The following is a 19,711-nucleotide window of genomic DNA, read 5'->3' as shown; positions in this document are numbered from 1 at the left end:
AGTTTCCCCCCACCCCAGCTCAAACAGTGCTCTACCACTTGCAAAATTATCTCACAGCTCCACCAATGTTTAGTCTATGCGCTGACATCCTTCAATGCCTGCCACTGACAATACCATTGTATTGACATTTTTGTTATGTTAGGCCTTCGATGCCTGTCTGTGGTCACTCCTTCCACTAGGCCTCCACTGACCACACCACTGCTGCCCGTGTACCCCTGGAACCAATTTAAAATTGCCTACAGCCATGTGTTATTATTTTAGGCCTTCGATGCCTGTCTGCGGTCACTCCTTCCACTATGCCTCCACTGACCACACCACTGCTGCCCGTGTACCCCTGGAACCAATTTAAAATTGCCTACAGCCATGTGTTATTATTTTAGGCCTTCGATGCCTGTCTGCGGTCACTCCTTCCACTAGGCCTCCACTGACCACACCACTGCTGCCCGTGTACCCCTGGAACCAATTTAAAATTGCCTACAGCCATGTGTTATTATTTTAGGCCTTCGATGCCTGTCTGCGGTCACTCCTTCCACTAGGCCTCCACTGACCACACCACTGCTGCCCGTGTACCCCTGTAACCAATTTAAAATTGCCTACAGCCATGTGTTATTATTTTAGGCCTTCGATGCCTGTCTGCGGTCACTCCTTCCACTAGGCCTCCACTGACCACACCACTGCTGCCCGTGTACCCCTGGAACCAATTTAAAATTGCCTACAGCCATGTGTTATTATTTTAGGCCTTCGATGCCTGTCTGCGGTCACTCCTTCCACTAGGCCTCCACTGACCACACCACTGCTGCCCGTGTACCCCTGGAACCAATTTAAAATTGCCTACAGCCATGTGTTATTATTTTAGGCCTTCGATGCCTGTCTGCGGTCACTCCTTCCACTAGGCCTCCACTGACCACACCACTGCTGCCCGTGTACCCCTGGAACCAATTTAATATTGCCTACAGCCATGTGTTATTATTTTAGGCCTTCGATGCCTGTCTGCGGTCACTCCTTCCACTAGGCCTCCACTGACCACACCACTGCTGCCCGTGTACCCCTGGAACCAATTTAAAATTGCCTACAGCCATGTGTTATTATTTTAGGCCTTCGATGCCTGTCTGCGGTCACTCCTTCCACTAGGCCTCCACTGACCACACCACTGCTGCCCGTGTACCCCTGGAACCAATTTAAAATTGCCTACAGCCATGTGTTATTATTTTAGGCCTTCGATGCCTGTCTGCGGTCACTCCTTCCACTAGGCCTCCACTGACCACACCACTGCTGCCCGTGTACCCCTGGAACCAACATCAGAAAATATAAAAATAAGTATTTTGCTTATAAAAAAGAAAATACTGGAGAGATATCAAATGCAGACATTTTAACATTAAAAACAAACACATACAACAAAAATCTGGTACAGTACTAAAAATGGCCACCAGCTACAATAACTTTCTCCTGCAAGTAGTTAACTGAAAGGTTTTTTCAATTTTAAACACAGATATGGCATCCACCGAGTGTTGTCCTGTCGCGTCTTCTTTATATTATTGCCAAGAAGATGCAAAACAATGAAAATAATAAAATCATTATTTACCAAAAAAATAGAGTAAGTCAAAACCACATTGCAAATAAACATTCATTACAAATAAAGAAGCAGGGCGCGTCCGAGGGTGAATATATACCTAATATGAATATAATCACCCTCGGACGCGCCCTGCTTTTTTCCGACAGCCTTCCTTCCTAAGAATCAGCCCTTCCGTGGTGTAGAGAGAGGGTTTGTTACACTCCAAGGTGTTCCCCAGGTTGCCTTTCCTGAGCTTCGATCTTCCGGCTCTCGTTTAGTAGTTGTTGGAAACTACGCTGCATTAGGCCTACAAATTGGGTATGGGGTGTAGAGAGATGGTGTGTTACACTCCAAGGTGTTCCCCAGGTTTCCTCTCCATTGCTTCGATCTTCCGGCTCTCGTTTAGTAGTTGTTGGAAACTACGCTGCATTAGGCCTACAAATTGGGTATGGGGTGTAGAGAGATGGTGTGTTACACTCCAAGGTGTTCCCCAGGTTTCCTCTCCATTGCTTCGATCTTCCGGCTCTCGTTTAGTAGTTGTTGGAAACTACACTGCATTGGGCCTACAAATTGGGTATGGGGTGTAGAGAGATGGTGTGTTCCACTCCAAGGTGTTCTCCAGGTTGCCTTTCCTGAGCTTCGATCTTCCGGCTCTCGTTTAGTAGTTGTTGGAAACTACGCTGCATTAGGCCTACAAATTGGGTATGGGGTGTAGAGAGATGGTGTGTTCCACTGTAGAGAGATGGTGTGTTCCACTCCAAGGTGTTCCCCAGGTTTCCTCGCCAATGCTTCGATCATCATGCTCTCGTTTAGTAGTTGTTGGAAACTACGCTGCATTAGGCCTACAAATTGGGTATGGGGTGTAGAGAGATGGTGTGTTACACTCCAAGGTGTTCCCCAGGTTTCCTCTCCATTGCTTCGATCTTCCGGCTCTCGTTTAGTAGTTGTTGGAAACTACGCTGCATTAGGCCTACAAATTGGGTATGGGGTGTAGAGAGATGGTGTGTTACACTCCAAGGTGTTCCCCAGGTTTCCTCTCCATTGCTTCGATCTTCCGGCTCTCGTTTAGTAGTTGTTGGAAACTACGCTTCATTAGGCCTACAAATTGGGTATGGGGTGTAGAGAGATGGTGTGTTACACTCCAAGGTGTTCCCCAGGTTTCCTCTCCATTGCTTCGATCTTCCGGCTCTCGTTTAGTAGTTGTTGGAAACTACGCTGCATTAGGCCTACAAATTGGGTATGGGGTGTAGAGAGATGGTGTGTTACACTCCAAGGTGTTCCCCAGGTTTCCTCTCCATTGCTTCGATCTTCCGGCTCTCGTTTAGTAGTTGTTGGAAACTACGCTGCATTAGGCCTACAAATTGGGTATGGGGTGTAGAGAGATGGTGTGTTCCACTGTAGAGAGATGGTGTGTTCCACTCCAAGGTGTTCTCCAGGGTTCCTCGCCAATGCTTCGATCATCATGCTCTCGTTTAGTAGTTGTTGGAAACTACGCTGCATTAGACCTACAAATTGGGTATGGGGTGTAGAGAGATGGTGTGTTCCACTCCAAGGTGTTCTCCAGGTTGCCTTTCCTGAACTTCTATCTTCAGGCTCTCATGAAATTGTGGTTAAACGGAACAACTGCATTTGGCGTACTAGTTGGTTTGGGGCCTACTATCGGTGTCTGCCGCTCCTTGCTGTTCTCCTGGTTTCCTGTCCTGAAATTCCGTTTTCAGGTGCTCGTTAAGTAGTTGTTAATGTTAGACTGCATTTGGCCTACTAGTTGGGTTGGGGCCTACTATCGGTGTCTGCCACTCCTAGCTGTTCTCCTCCACTGAACAAAGCTGTGCCGCCTGTTTACTACTGTTGCCAATTTTGAACTGCATTTCGACTACTTACTGATTTGGGCCTACTCTCTGTGTCAGCCTCTCATTCCAGTTGTCCTCCACTGCAATGCCCCCTGATTAGTCCTGTGTTACCAATTTTGAACTGCATTTAGCCCACATTATTCTTTGGGCCTATATCTGTGTTTCCTCCTCATCCTGCCCATTGCCCAGCCAGTGATAGATGAGTCTGCTGGTACATTGACCCATAACGCAACATTTCCCGTGCACGCTACACTGCAAGATTGTGACCCTGCTGAAAGTCAGGTCCCCCTTCCCGCATACCATACCACCTTACACGGGGACAAACAGGAAGGTGCAGATGAAAGTGCAGGTTCCTTCATCAGGTGGGGGGAGGAATACTAGTTGGCGACGTCACTGGCACAGGGCCTCTCATGGTGCGCAAAAGTGTTGCTGCCGGTGGGAGGCGCCCCCGCCGTGCAAACACACCGCTGTACTTTGAGGGGCCCTGTGCCAGTGCCAATGCCAACGAGTGGGCCCCCCCTGCTTGCTCAGGTTCACAGCACTTGCAAAGTTGAAATACTTACCTCTCCCTGCTCCACTGCCGTGACGTGGTCCAGATTTCCTGGGCCCACTAATTACTTGAACCAGCCCTACCCACCACAACTTTAGCCAAATGACCCCCAATTTCAAATGCCTTCCAATTATTATAAGGTAAATTACGCTTGACAAGCTTCATTAAGAAGAATGGATGGTTTTGACATTAAAATGGGCACTCTAGGTGTTTTCCTGGCCCCCACTCACTGCCGACTATGCTGCCCCATTGACTTGCATTGGGTTTCGTGTTTCGGTCGATCCCGACTTTACGTCATAATCGGCCGATTTCACTCGACCCGACTTTTGAGATAGTCGGGTTTCGCGAAACCCGGCTCGACTCTAAAAAGGTCAAGGTCGCTCAACTCTAATCCCGACTTTTCGTCATAATCGGCCGATTTCACTCGACCCGACTATTGAGATAGTCGGGTTTTGCAAAACCCGACTCGACTCTAAAAAAGTCAAGGTCGCTCAACCCTAGTGTCTACGCCACTCATTACAGTTGTCCTCCGCTGAACAAAGCAATGCCGCCTGTTTAGTCCTGTTACCAATTTGGAACTGCATTTAGCCTACTTTATTATTTGGGCCTATATCTGTGTTTCCTCCTCATTCTGCCCATTGCCCAGCCACTGCTAGATGAATCTGCTGGTACATTGACCCAGACCACTACATTCCCCTTGCACTCTACACAGTCAGAATCTGACCATGCTGAAAGTCAGGTTCCCCTTCCCGCAAACTATACCACCTTACACAGGGACAAAGACGAAGGTGCAGATGAAAGTACAGGTTCCTTCATCAGGTGGGGGGCATACTCATTGGCACTGGCACAGGGCCCCTCATAGTACGCAAAACTGTCTCTGGCAGTGGGAGGTGCCAACCGCTGTCAAACACACCGCCGTACTATGAGGGGCCCTGTGCTAGTGCCAACTAGTGGGCCCCCCTGCTTGCTCAGGATCGCAGCACTTGCAAAGTTGAAATACTTACCTCTCCCTGCTCCAGCGCCATAATGTATTCCGTGTTTCCTGGGCCCACGAAAATCTTGAGCCAGCCCTACCCCCCCACAACTTTAGCCAAATGACCCCCTGTTTTCAATGCCTAACTATTATTATAAAGTAAATTAAGATTGACAAGCTTCAGTAATACGAATTGATGTTTTTGGCATTAAAATGGGCACTGTAGGTGTTTTCCTGTCCTCCACTCACTGCCGACTTGGATTCCCCATTGACTTGCATTGGGTTTCGTGTTTCAGTCGGCCCCCGACTTTTTGCAATAATCGGCCGATTTCACCTGACCTGCCTTTTTGAGAAAGTCAGGTTTCACGAAACCCGACTGGATCCTAAAAAACTAAAAGTCGCTCAACTCTAGCCATGATACTTGCATAAAGACAGATTTCAGCTAAGATGAGATCTAAAAATGCAGTGGTAGAGGAATTTTTTACATCGATAAGATTGCAGTAAAGTTTCTATTTATGTATATAAAGCAATCTAAGTGAGCATATTAAATTAGGAATAAAAGATAAGAAATTTTAATTGGCAGTACAGTGAATCCAGCTTTGGGCTAAATACTTACTGAGGCATAGGGTTAGTACATGATAAGATTTACAATTTATTTAAGAAGAGATTTTCTGCATGTAGATTACTTTGTGGCAATAAATAACATTAAAACTACTTGCAGGTGAAATAAAGAACATCAATTATTTTACAATGATGATACCTGCAAATGAGTGACATATATTAGCATGAAAATGTGTCAAAGTGAGATCAAAAAGTTAAATTTTGATGTGGTTTTGAGAAGTCCAAAACTGAATGCCATTCACTAGATGTGCATGTAGAAAAGCCGCAGAGACACCATCACGTGTTTCTCAACGCAAGCAATAAATAGCCAGGTCTTTCACCGGGAAGGAACAACCACGGGAAAGGCAGCATCCAAAAAGGAAAACCACCTATGCCAAAACATGGTATCCATCCACAGACAGCTGTTTTGGGGCTGCCTTTCCCGTGGTTGTTCCTTCCCGGTGAAAGACCTGGCTATTTATTGCTTGCGTTGAGAAACACGTGATGGTGTCTCTGCGGCTTTTCTACATGCATTTGCATATTTCCCATAAGGGATGGGAGCAGTGTTCTGTATCAGTAGCTTGCGTTGAGAAACACGTGATGTTGTCTCCACGGCTTTTCTACATGCATTTGCATATTTCCCATAAGGGATGGGAGCAGTGTTCTGGATCACTGCGTTGAGAAACACGTGATGGTGTCTCTGCGGTGTTGGATGTTTTGATCTCCCCGAGGTCATTCATCCTTATGTTTATAGTCCTTTTACTAGGCACTGCTCCTAATAGCCAGTTTCCTACTCCACACTGATGAGGGGCAAATACCCTGAAACAGCTGTCTGTGGATGGATACCATGTTTTGGCATAGGTGGTTTTCCTTTTTGGATGCTGCCTTTCCCGTGGTTGTTCCTTCCCGGTGAAAGACCTGGCTATTTATTGCTTGCATTGAGAAACACGTGATGGTGTCTCCGCGGCTTTTCTACATGCATTTGCATATTTCCCATAAGGGATGGGAGCAGTGTTCTGGATCACTGCGTTAAGAAACACGTGATGGTGTCTCCGCGGTGTTGGATGTTTTGATCTCACCGAAGTCATTCATCCTTATGTTTATATTCATTAGATGTGAGCAGTAGAGATGAATGAACTTGTTCGGAAAATGTTCACCAGTCTCAAATTTGGCATGAACTTAGCACAATTGGATTTGTGTTCACTTTCATGAGCATTTTTACTCAGTCAGCAAAATTCAGTCACAGTTTGCTAAATCATCATCACCCACTAATGCTTTTGTTATTACTTTGGCTAGGATAGTGGTGCTATATGATGAGCGGTGGTCAATGCGGAACGTGTTTAATGAGGGAAGGTGGTGTGGAGAGGCTCTATTTTTTTCCTTAACTTTATGCGTGTTGATTTCAGCAGCCAATCAGGTATCAGAAAACATCTACAACATAATGACACAGGGTCTTCTTTGATTGGCTGACAAGGCCACATGTCCCTGGCCATATAAAAAGCAGACATCTAGATTTACTGGTGCTATTGCTGCAGTGCAGAAGGGTCGCTCCTGCTCTAGTGCTGCTGCTGACAGTGAACTTGTCAGTTGACTAAATAGAATCCTGTCCTCTGTGAAATCAATCTTCCAGCATCGAACTAGATTGTGCAAATACTAAGTGGCAGTCTCTAGAGGCCCCATTAACTACTCCAAATCATTTGTGACAAAACTGTGTTTCAGTGGCAAATCAGATGGCCAGATTTCCACTTAAAAATCATTAGACTTAATATTGAGGTGCACCCACGAGGCCTAGTTATCTATTCTAAACCTTTGGTGATAAAGCTGTGTTTCAGTGGCAAACCAAATGCCAGATTTACACTTAAAAATTGTTAGGCCTAATATTGGGGTACGGCCTAATAGGCAAAGTACCTAATACAAATAGTTTGTGATAAAACCACATTTCAGTGGAAAATCAGAAGGCCAGATTTCCACTTAATAATCATTAGGCCTAATATTTGGGTGCAGTCTAGGGGGCAAATTAGCTAATTCAAATTGTTTGTGATAAAACTGTGCTTCATTAGCAAATCAGAAGGCCAGATTTCCACTTAAAAATCATAGGCCTATATTTGGGGTGCAGCCACGAGGCCCAATTAGCTAATCCAAATTATATGTGATACAACTGTGTTTCCATGGCCAACAAATAGGCCAGATTTCCACCTAAAAATCATTACGCCTAATAATGGGGTGCAGCCTGGGGGGGCCCAATTAGCTACTCCAAATCGTTTGTGATAAACCTTTTTTAGTTGCAAATCACAAGGCCAGATTTCCACTTAAGAATCATTAGGCCTAGTATTGTGATGCAGCCCACCGGGCCAACTAGGTAAACCAAATCATTTGTGATAAAATTGTGTTTCTTTAGCAAATCAGAAGGCCTGATTTCCACTTTAAAATTGTTAGGCCTAATATACGAGTGAAGCCTAGGTGGCCAATTAGCTAATCCAAATTGTTTGTAAAAAAACTGTGTTTCAATGTCAAATCAATATGCCAGATTTCCACAAAAAAATCATTAGGCATAATATTGAGGTGCAGCATAAAGGGCTATTTAGCTAATCCAAGTAGTCTGTAATAAAACCGCTTTTCAGTGGCAAATCAGAAGGTCCAGATTTCTACATAAAAATTGATAGGCCTAATATTGAGGTATAGCCACGAGCTCCAATTAGCTACTCCAAATCGTTTGTGATAAAGCTGTGTTTCAGTGGCAAATCAGGAGGCCAAATTTTCACATAAAAATCATTAGGACTAGAGTTGAGCGACCTTGACCTTTTTAGAGTCGAGCCGGGTTTCGCGAAACCCGACTATCTCAAAAGTCGGGTCGAGTGAAATCGGCCGATTATGTCGTAAAGTCGGGATCGACCGAAACATGAAACCCAATGCAAGTCAATGGGGCAGCATAGTCGGCAGTGAGTGGGGGCCAGGAAAACACCTAGAGTGCCCATTTTAATGTCAAAACCATCCATTCTTCTTAATGAAGCTTGTCAAGCGTAATTTACCTTATAATAATTGGAAGGCATTTGAAATTGGGGGTCATTTGGCTAAAGTTGTGGTGGGTAGGGCAGGTTCAAGTAATTAGTGGGCCCAGGAAATCTGGACCACGTCACGGCAGTGGAGCAGGGAGAGGTAAGTATTTCAACTTTGCAAGTGCTGTGAACCTGAGCAAGCAGGGGGGGCCCACTCGTTGGCATTGGCACTGGCACAGGGCCCCTCAAAGTACAGCGGTGTGTTTGCACGGCGGGGGCGCCTCCCACCGGCAGCAACACTTTTGCGCACCATGAGAGGCCCTGTGCCAGTGACGTCGCCAACTAGTATTCCTCCCCCCACCTGATGAAGGAACCTGCACTTTCATCTGCACCTTCCTCTTTGTCCCCGTGTAAGGTGGTATGGTATGCGGGAAGAGCAACCTGACTTTCAGCAGGGTCACAATGTTGTTGTGTAGCGTGCACGGGGAATGTTGCGTTATGGGTCAATGTACCAGCAGACTCATCTATCACTGGCTGGGCAATGGGCAGGATGAGGAGGAAACACAGATATAGGCCCAAAGAATAAAGTTGGCTAAATGCAGTTCAAAATTGGTAACACAGGAATAACCAGGGGGCATTGCAGTGGAGGACAACTGGAAGGGGAGGCTGACACAGAGAGTAGGCCCAAATCAGTAAGAAGTCGAAATGCAGTTCAAAATTGGCAACCGTAGTAAACAGGCGGCACAGCTTTGTTCAGTGGAGGAGAACAGCAAGGAGTGGCAGACACCGATAGTAGGCCCCAACCCAACTAGTAGGCCAAATGCAGTCTAACATTAACAACTACTTAACGAGCGCCTGAAAACGGAATTTCAGGACAGGAACCCAGGAGAACAGCAAGGAGCGGCAGACACTGTTAGTAGGCCCCAAACCAACTAGTACGCCAAATGCAGTTGTTCCATTTAACCACAATTTAACGAGAGCCTGAAGATAGAAGCTCAGGAAAGGGAACCTGGAGAACACCTTGGAGTGGAACACACCATCTCTCTCCACCCCATACCCATTTTGTAGGCCTAATGCAGCGTAGTTTTCTACAACTACTAAACGAGAGTCGGAAGACCGAAGCAATGGCAAGGAAACCTGGGGAACACCTTGGAGTGTAACACACCATCTCTCTCCACCCGATACCCATTTTGAAGGCCTAATGCAGTGTAGTTTTCTACAACTACTAAACGAGAGTCGGAAGACCGAAGCAATGGCAAGGAAACCTGGGGAACACCTTGGAGTGTAACACACCATCTCTCTCCACCCGATACCCATTTTGTAGGCCTAATGCAGTGTAGTTTTCTACAACTACTAAACGAGAGTCTGAAGACCGAAGCAATGGCAAGGAAACCTGGGGAACACCTTGGAGTGTAACACACCATCTCTCTCCACCCGATACCCATTTTGTAGGCCTAATGCAGAGTAGTTTTCTACAACTACTAAACGAGAGTCGGAAGACCGAAGCAATGGCAAGGAAACCTGGGGAACACCTTGGAGTGTAACACACCATCTCTCTCCACCCGATACCCATTTTGTAGGCCTAATGCAGTGTAGTTTTCTACAACTACTAAACGAGAGTCTGAAGACCGAAGCAATGGCAAGGAAACCTGGGGAACACCTTGGAGTGTAACACACCATCTCTCTCCACCCGATACCCATTTTGTAGGCCTAATGCAGTGTAGTTTTCTACAACTACTAAACGAGAGTCTGAAGACCGAAGCAATGGCAAGGAAACCTGGGGAACACCTTGGAGTGTAACACACCATCTCTCTCCACCCGATACCCATTTTGTAGGCCTAATGCAGTGTAGTTTTCTACAACTACTAAACGAGAGTCGGAAGACCGAAGCAATGGCAAGGAAACCTGGGGAACACCTTGGAGTGTAACACACCATCTCTCTCCACCCGATACCCATTTTGTAGGCCTAATGCAGTGTAGTTTTCTACAACTACTAAACGAGAGTCGGAAGACCGAAGCAATGGCAAGGAAACCTGGGGAACACCTTGGAGTGTAACACACCATCTCTCTCCACCCCATACCCAATTTGTAGGCCTAATGCAGCCTACTTTCCGACAACTACTAAACGAGAGCATGAAGATCGAAGCTCAGGAAAGGCAACCTGGGGAACACCTTGGAGTGTAACACACCCTCTCTCTACACCACGGAAGGGCTGATTCTTAGGAAGGAAGGCTGTCGGAAAGAAGCAGGGCGCATCCGAGGGTGATTATATTCTTATTAGGTATATACTCACCCTCGGACGCGCCCTGCTTCTTTATTTGTAATGAATGTTTATTTGCAATGTGGTTTTGACTTACTCTATTTTTTTGGTAAATAATGATTTTATTATTTTCATTGTTTTGCATCTTCTTGGCAATAATATAAAGAAGACGCGACAGGACAACACTCGGTGGATGCCATATCTGTGTTTTAAATTGAAAAAAACTTTCAGTTAACTACTTGCAGGAGAAAGTTGTAGCTGGTGGCCATTTTTAGTACTGTACCAGATTTTTGTTGTATGTGTTTGTTTTCAATGTTAAAATGTCTGCATTTGATATCTCTCCAGTATTTTCTTTTTTATAAGCAAAAAACTTATTTTTATATTTTCTGATGTTGGTTCAAGGGGTACACGGGCAGCAGTAGACAGGTCAGTGGAGGCCTAGTGGAAGGAGGGACCGCAGACAGGCTTTGAAGGCCTAACATAATAAATTGGGCTGGCTGTAGGCAATTTAAAATTGGTTCCAGGGGAACACGGGCAGCAGTGGCCTGGTCAGTGTAGTAATAGTGGAAAGAACGGGCCGCAGACAGGCTTCGAAGGCCTAACATAACAAAAATTGGGATGTAGGCAATTTACAATTGGTTCCAGGGGAACACGGACAGCAGTAGACAGGTCAGTGGAGGCCTAGTGGAAGGAGGGACCGCAGACAGGCTTCGAAGCCCTAACATAATAAATTGGGCTGGCTGTAGGCAATTTAAAATTGGTTCCAGGGGAACACGGGCGGCAGTAGACAGGTCAGTGGAGGCCTAGTGGAAGGAGGGACCGCAGACAGGCTTCGAAGCCCTAACATAATAAATTGGGCTGGCTGTAGGCAATTTAAAATTGGTTCCAGGGGAACACGGGCAGCAGTAGACAGGTCAGTGGAGGCCTAGTGGAAGGAGGGACCGCAGACAGGCTTCGAAGCCCTAACATAATAAATTGGGCTGGCTGTAGGCAATTTAAAATTGGTTCCAGGGGAACACGGGCGGCAGTAGACAGGTCAGTGGAGGCCTAGTGGAAGGAGGGACCGCAGACAGGCTTCGAAGCCCTAACATAATAAATTGGGCTGGCTGTAGGCAATTTAAAATTAGTTCCAGGGGAACACGGGCGGCAGTAGACAGGTCAGTGGAGGCCTAGAGGAAGGAGGGACCGCAGACAGGCTTCGAAGCCCTAACATAATAAATTGGGCTGGCTGTAGGCAATTTAAAATTGGTTCCAGGGGAACACGGGCAGCAGTAGACAGGTCAGTGGAGGCCTAGTGGAAGGAGGGACCGCAGACAGGCTTCGAAGCCCTAACATAATAAATTGGGCTGGCTGTAGGCAATTTAAAATTGGTTCCAGGGGAACACGGGCGGCAGTAGACAGGTCAGTGGAGGCCTAGTGGAAGGAGGGACCGCAGACAGGCTTCGAAGCCCTAACATAATAAATTGGGCTGGCTGTAGGCAATTTAAAATTGGTTCCAGGGGAACACGGGCAGCAGTAGACAGGTCAGTGGAGGCCTAGTGGAAGGAGGGACCGCAGACAGGCTTCGAAGCCCTAACATAATAACTTGGGCTGGCTGTAGGCAATTTAAAATTGGTTCCAGGGGAACACGGGCGGCAGTAGACAGGTCAGTGGAGGCCTAGTGGAAGGAGGGACCGCAGACAGGCTTCGAAGCCCTAACATAATAAATTGGGCTGGCTGTAGGCAATTTAAAATTGGTTCCAGGGGAACACGGGCAGCAGTAGACAGGTCAGTGGAGGCCTAGTGGAAGGAGTGACCGCAGACAGGCTTCGAAGGCCTAACATAAGAAAAATGTCAATACAATGGTATTGACAGTGCCAGGCATTGAAGGATGTCAGCGCATAGACTAAACATTGGTGGAGCTGTGAGAGAAAATTTTGCAAGTCGTAGAGCACTGTTTGACCTGGGGGGGGGACTGTCTTGTGGCCGGCGGTACAGGCCCAGGGCCCCTCATATTACAACGGTGTGTCTGACGTTGGGTGCGCACCACCACCGCCAGACACTTTATTGTACTATGAGGGACCTAGTGGCAGTGCCGTCGACCAAAAGCGGGCACACCCACCTCTTCAGACAAACAGTACTCTCACGGGTGCTGGCGCCAAGTGGCGATACCACGGCCCCGTGTGGGGACTTTGGCCATTTAGGGAGGTGTTAACATGTCGGATGCTGGACAATCAGGTGCTGCAAATTACGAGATTGGAAAAGTCGTTCAGAATAGTCCACAGGCAAGACCTTTACATAGGAAAGCTAGGTGTCAGCCGGGCAAGGTGGGGCAAAAGATTTCGAAATCCAGTTGTGGTTCATTTTAATGAAGGTTAGATCATCTACATTTTGGGTAGCCAGACGAGTCCTTTTTTCTGTTAGTATTGAACCTGCAGCACTGAATACTCTTTCTGATAGGACACTAGCTGCCGGGCAAGCAAGCTCCTGCAATGCATATTCTGCCAATTCTGGCCAGGTGTCTAATTTTGATGCCCAGTAATCAAATGGGAATGACGGTTGAGGGAGAACGTCGATAAGGGATGAAAAATAGTTAGTAACCATACTGGACAAATGTTGTCTCCTGTCACTTTGAATTGATGCTGCAGTACCTGTCCTGTCTGCATTCATAGCAAAATCACTCCACAACCTGGTCAGAAAACCCCTCTGGCCAACGCCACTTCTGATTTCTGCCCCTCTAACACCTCTGGTCTGCTGGCCCCTGCAGCTCGTGTTAGAACGATCACGGGCGCTGTGTGCAGGGAATGCCAGAAGCAAACGGTCAATAAGAGTTGATTGTTTGGTTGCTAATATTAGTTCCAAGTTCTCATGTGGCATTATATTTTTCAATTTGCCTTTATAGCGAGGATCAAGGAGGCAGGCCAACCAGTAATCGTCATCGTTCATCATTTTTATTATGCGTGTGTCCCTTTTGAGGATACGTAAGGCATAATCCGCCATGTGGCCCAAAGTTCCAGTTCTCAAATCTGTGGTTGTGCTTGGTTGAGGGGCAGTTTCAGGCAAATCCACGTCACTTGTGTCCCTCCAAAAACCAGAACCCGGCCTTGCCGCGCCAACAATTTCCACTGGCTCCGGAAAAGCTTCCTCATTAAAAATATCATCATCCCCATCATCCTCCTCGTCCTCCTCCTCCTGTTCGCCCGCTACCTCGTCCTGTACACTGCCCTGGCCAGACAATGGCTGACTGTCATCAAGGCTTTCCTCTTCCTCAGCTGCAGACGCCTGATCCTTTATGTGCGTCAAACTTTGCATCAGCAGACGCATTAGGGGGATGCTCATGCTTATTATGGCGTTGTCTGCACTAACCAGCCGTGTGCATTCCTCAAAACACTGAAGGACTTGACACATGTCTTGAATCTTCGACCACTGCACACCTGACAACTCCATGTCTGCCATCCTACTGCCTGCCCGTGTATGTGTATCCTCCCACAAAAACATAACAGCCCGCCTCTGTTCACACAGTCTCTGAAGCATGTGCAGTGTTGAGTTCCACCTTGTTGCAACGTCTATGATTAGGCGATGCTGGGGAAGGTTCAAAGAATGCTGATAGGTCTGCATACGGCTGGAGTGTACGGGCGAACGGCGGATATGTGAGCAAAGTCCACGCACTTTGAGGAGCAGGTCGGATAACCCCGGATAACTTTTCAGGAAGCACTGCACCACCAGGTTTAAGGTGTGAGCCAGGCAAGGAATGTGTTTCAGTTGGGAAAGGGAGATGGCAGCCATGAAATTCCTTCCGTTATCACTCACTACCTTGCCTGCCTCAAGATCTACAGTGCCCAGCCACGACTGCGTTTCTTTCTGCAAGAACTCGGACAGAACTTCAGCGGTGTGTCTGTTGTCGCCCAAACACTTCATAGCCAATACAGCCTGCTGACGTTTGCCAGTAGCTGCCCCATAATGGGAGACCTGGTGTGCAACAGTGGCAGCTGCGGATTGAGTGGTTGTGCGACTGCGGTCTGTGGACGAGGTCTCGCTTCTGCAGTTGGACGAGGAGGAGGGGGTGCGAACGGCTACAGCCAACTGTTTCCTAGACCGTGGGCTAGGCAGAACTGTCCCAAACTTGCTGTCCCCTGTGGACCCTGCATCCACCACAATTACCCAGTGTGCCGTGATGGACACGTAACGTCCCTGGCCATGCCTACTGGTCCATGCATCTGTTGTCAGGTGCACCTTTGTGCTCACAGATTGCCTGAGTGCATGGACGATGCGCTCTTTAACATGCTGGTGGAGGGCTGGGATGGCTTTTCTGGAAAAAAAGTGTCGACTGGGTAGCTCGTAGCGTGGTACAGCGTAGTCCATCAGGGCTTTGAAAGCTTCGCTTTCAACTAACCGGTAGGGCATCATCTCTAACGAGATTAGTCTAGCTATGTGGGCATTCAAACCCTGTGTACGCGGATGCGAGGCTAAGTACTTCCTTTTTCTAACCATAGTCTCATGTAGGGTGAGCTGGACTGGAGAGCTGGAGATCGTGGAACTAGCGGGGGTGCCGGTGGACATGGCAGACTGAGAGACGGTGGGAGATGGTATTGTTGCCGCCGGTGCCCTAGATGCAGTGTTTCCTACTACAAAACTGGTGATTCCCTGACCCTGACTGCTTTGGCCTGGCAAAGAAACCTGCACAGATACTGCAGGTGGTGCAGAAAATGGTGGCCCTACACTGCCGGAAGGGATGTTGCGTTGATGACTAGCTTCATTGGCCGAGGGTGCTACAACCTTAAGGGACGTTTGGTAGTTAGTCCAAGCTTGCAAATGCATGGTGGTTAAATGTCTATGCATGCAACTTGTATTGAGACTTTTCAGATTCTGCCCTCTGCTTAAGGTAGTTGAACATTTTTGACAGATGACTTTGCGCTGATCAATTGGATGTTGTTTAAAAAAATGCCAGACTGCACTCTTTCTAGCATCGGATACCTTTTCAGGCATTGCAGACTGAGCTTTAACCGGATGGCCACGCTGTCCTCCAACAGGTTTTGACTTTGCCACGCGTTTTGGGCAAGATACGGGCCCGGCAGATGGAACCTGTTGCGATGTTGATGCCTGCTGCGGCCCCTCCTCCTCCGCTTCAGAACTGCTGCCGCCTGCACCCTGTTCCTTCAATGGCTGCCAATCGGGGTCAAGAACTGGGTCATCTATTACCTCTTCTTGTAGCTCGTGTGCAACTTCGTCTGTGTCACCGTGTCGGTCGGTGGTATAGCGTTCGTGATGGGGCAACATAGTCTCATCAGGGTCTGATTCTTGATCAGCACCCTGCGAGGGCAATGTTGTGGTATGAGTCAAAGGACCAGCATAGTAGTCTGGCTGTGGCTGTGCATCAGTGCACTCCATGTCAGATTCAACTTGTAATGGGCATGGACTGTTAACTGCTTCACTTTCTAAGCCAGGGACGGTATGTGTAAAGAGCTCCATGGAGTAACCCATTGTGTCGCCTGCTGCATTCTTCTCTGTTGTTGTTTTTGCTGAAGAGGACAAGGAAGCGACTTGTCCCTGACCGTGAACATCCAATAACGACGCGCTGCTTTTATTTTTACCAGTTTCACGAGAGGAGGCAAAAGAGCTAGAGGCTGAGTCAGCAAGATAAGCCAAAACTTGCTCTTGCTGCTCCAGCTTTAAAAGCGGTTTTTCCTACTCCCAGAAAAGGGAGCGTTCGAGGCCTTGTGTAGCCAGACGACGAACCTGGCTCCACAGCTCCAGACTTAGGTGCAATATTTTTTTTCCCACGACCACCTGATGCTCCACCACTACCACTACCCTCATTACCAGCTGACAATGAACGCCCCCGGCCACGACCTCTTCCACCAGACTTCCTCATTGTTTTAAAAACGTTACCAAACTAACGGTATTTGTTGCTGTCACACAACTTACACGGTGAGCTATAACTTCAGTATATGCGTAGAGAGATGAATGAAAGTGGCACTCACCCGAGAGTTGCTGCATAAAGATGTCCTTTATTCAATAAAATACATGGACACACAAGCGGTGGAGCAGCGGCTGGTGATGATTAGGGTGCGGGAGGAAAGTGCACTTTCCTCCCGCACCCTAATCATCACCAGCCGCTGCTCCACCGCTTGTGTGTCCATGTATTTTATTGAATAAAGGACATCTTTATGCAGCAACTCTCGGGTGAGTGCCACTTTCATTCATCTCTCTACGCATCTATAGCAGTATTTGACCTCATGTGACGCACCTCCCGATAACTGCTAATTCTGAACTGTGCCACCTAGCGTCCTAAACGAAATCCAGCGTGAAAGAAGATTTTCTATGTAAGCGTACATACCTAGTGCCTTCCAACTTTTCTTTTTTTGTATAACTTCAGTATGATTTAGCTACCCCTTTACAGGTGGGTGAGACCACAACGAAAATCAGGCACAATGTTACACACTCTGTTGTTGGTGGCAACAAATGAGAGAGATGCCACACACGCAGGACTGTCACTGAAGCGCAAATGTAAATATTAATCTCCCACTGATTTGTTTTTTTTTTTTTAAAAGGGAGACTTTAGAAAAAAAAAAATAATAAAAAAAAATGATTTTTTAAGGAAGAATTTATAAACCAAATAAAATGAAATGATTGTTTCAGGGAGAATTTAGAAAACAAATAAAAAAAAAATAGGCTTTCTATGGCCCACTGAGTGAGAGAGGACGCACACAGGAGTCAGGAGTGGCACACAAGCCCAGAGGCCAATATTTATCTCCCACTGATTGATTTAGTGATTTTTTCAGGTAGATTTTGGAACCCAAATCAAGCAAAAAAATTAATAGGCTTTCTATGGCCCACAATTGGAGAGAGAGAGAGATGGCACACCCAGGAGTCAAGACTGGCACACAAGCAGAAAAGGCAATATTAACCCCTTTACCCCCAAGGGTGGTTTGCACGTCAATGACCAGGCCAATTTTTACAATTCTGACCACTGTCCCTTTATGAGGTTATAACTCCGAAACGCTTCAACGGATCCTGGTGATTCTGACATTGTTTTCTCGTGACATATTGTACTTCATGATAGTGGTAAAATTTCTTTGATAGTACCTGCGTTTATTTGTGAAAAAAACGGAAATTTGGCGAACATTTTGAAAATTTCGCAATTTTCAAACTTTGAATTTTTATGCAATTAAATCACAGAGATATGTCACACAAAATACTTAATAAGTAACATTTCCCACATGTCTCCTTTACATCAGCATAATTTTGGAACCAATTTTTTTTTTTGTTAGGGAGTTATAAGGGTTAAAAGTTGACCAACAATTTCTCATTTTTACAACACCATTTTTTTTTAGGGACCACGTCTCATTTGAAGTCATTTTGAGGGGTCTATATGATAGAAAATGCCCAAGTGTGACACCATTCTAAAAACTGCACCCCTCAAGGTGCTCAAAACCACATTCAAGAAGTTTATTAACCCTTCAGGTGTTTAATAGGAATTTTTGGAATGTTTAAATAAAAATGAACATTTAACTTTTTTACACAAAAAATTTACTTCAGCTCCAATTTGTTTTATTTTACCAAGGGTAACAGGAGAAATTGGACCCAAAAAGTTGTTGTCCAATTTGTCCTGAGTACGCTGATACCCCATATGTGGCAGTAAACCACTGTTTGGGCGCATGGGAGAGCTCGGAAGGGAAGGAGCGCTATTTGACTTTTCAATGCAAAATTGACAGGAATTGAGATGGGACGCCATGTTGCGTTTGGAGAGCCACTGATGTGCCTAAACATTGAAACCCCCCACAAGTGACACCATTTTGGAAAGTAGACCCCCTAAGGAACTTATCTGGATGTGTGGTGAGCACTTTGACCCACCAAGTGCTTCACAGAAGTTTATAATGCAGAACCGTAAAAATAAAAAATCATATTTTTTCACAAAAATTATATTTTTGCCCCCAATTTTTTATTTTTCCAAGGGTAAGAGAAGAAATTGGACCTCAAAAGTTGTTGTCCAATGTGTCCTGAGTACGCTGATACCCCATATGTGGCAGTAAACCACTGTTTGGGCGCATGGGAGAGCTCGGAAGGGAAGGAGCGCAGTTTGACTTTTCAATGCAAAATTGACAGAAATTGAGATGGGACGCCATGTTGCGTTTAGAGAGCCACTGATGTGCCTAAACATTGAAACCCCCCACAAGTGACACCATTTTGGAAAGTAGACCCCCTAAGGAACTTATCTGGATGTGTGGTGAGCACTTTGACCCACCAAGGGCTTCACAGAAGTTTATAATGCAGAGCCATAAAAATAAAACAAAATTTTTTTCCCACAAAAATTATTTTTTAGCCCCCAGTTTTGTATTTTCCCTAGGGTAACAGGAGAAATTGGACCCCAAAAGTTGTTGTCCAATTTGTCCTGAGTACGCTGATACCCCATATGTGGGGGGAACCACCATTTGGGCGCATGGGAGGGCTCGGAAGGGAAGGAGCGCCATTTGGAATGCAGACTTAGATGGAATGGTCTGCAGGCGTCACATTGCGTTTGCAGAGCCCCTAATGTACCTAAACAGTAGAAACCCCCCACAAGTGATACCATTTTGGAAAGTAGACCCCCTAAGGAACTCATCTTGATGTGTTGTGAGAGCTTTGAACCCCCAAGTATTTCACTACAGTTTATAACGCAGAGGCATGCAAATAAAAAATATTTTTTTTTCCACAAAAATTATATTTTAGCCCCCAGTTTTGTATTTTTCCAAGGTTAGCAGGAGAAATTGGACCCTAAATGTTGTTGTCCAATTTGTCCTGAGTACGCTGATACCCGATATGTGGGGGGGAACCACCGTTTGGGCGCATGGGAGGGCTCGGAAGGGAAGGAGCATCATTTGGAATGCAGACCTAGATGGATTGGTCTGCAGGCGTCACATTGCGTTTGCAGAGCCCCTAATGTACCTAAACAGTAGAAACCCCCCACAAGT

The sequence above is a fragment of the Ranitomeya imitator genome, chromosome 1, assembly GCF_032444005.1.
Source record: "Ranitomeya imitator isolate aRanImi1 chromosome 1, aRanImi1.pri, whole genome shotgun sequence".
Lineage (NCBI taxonomy): Eukaryota > Metazoa > Chordata > Amphibia > Anura > Dendrobatidae > Ranitomeya > Ranitomeya imitator.
Note: the sequence above shows the minus strand (reverse complement) of the source record.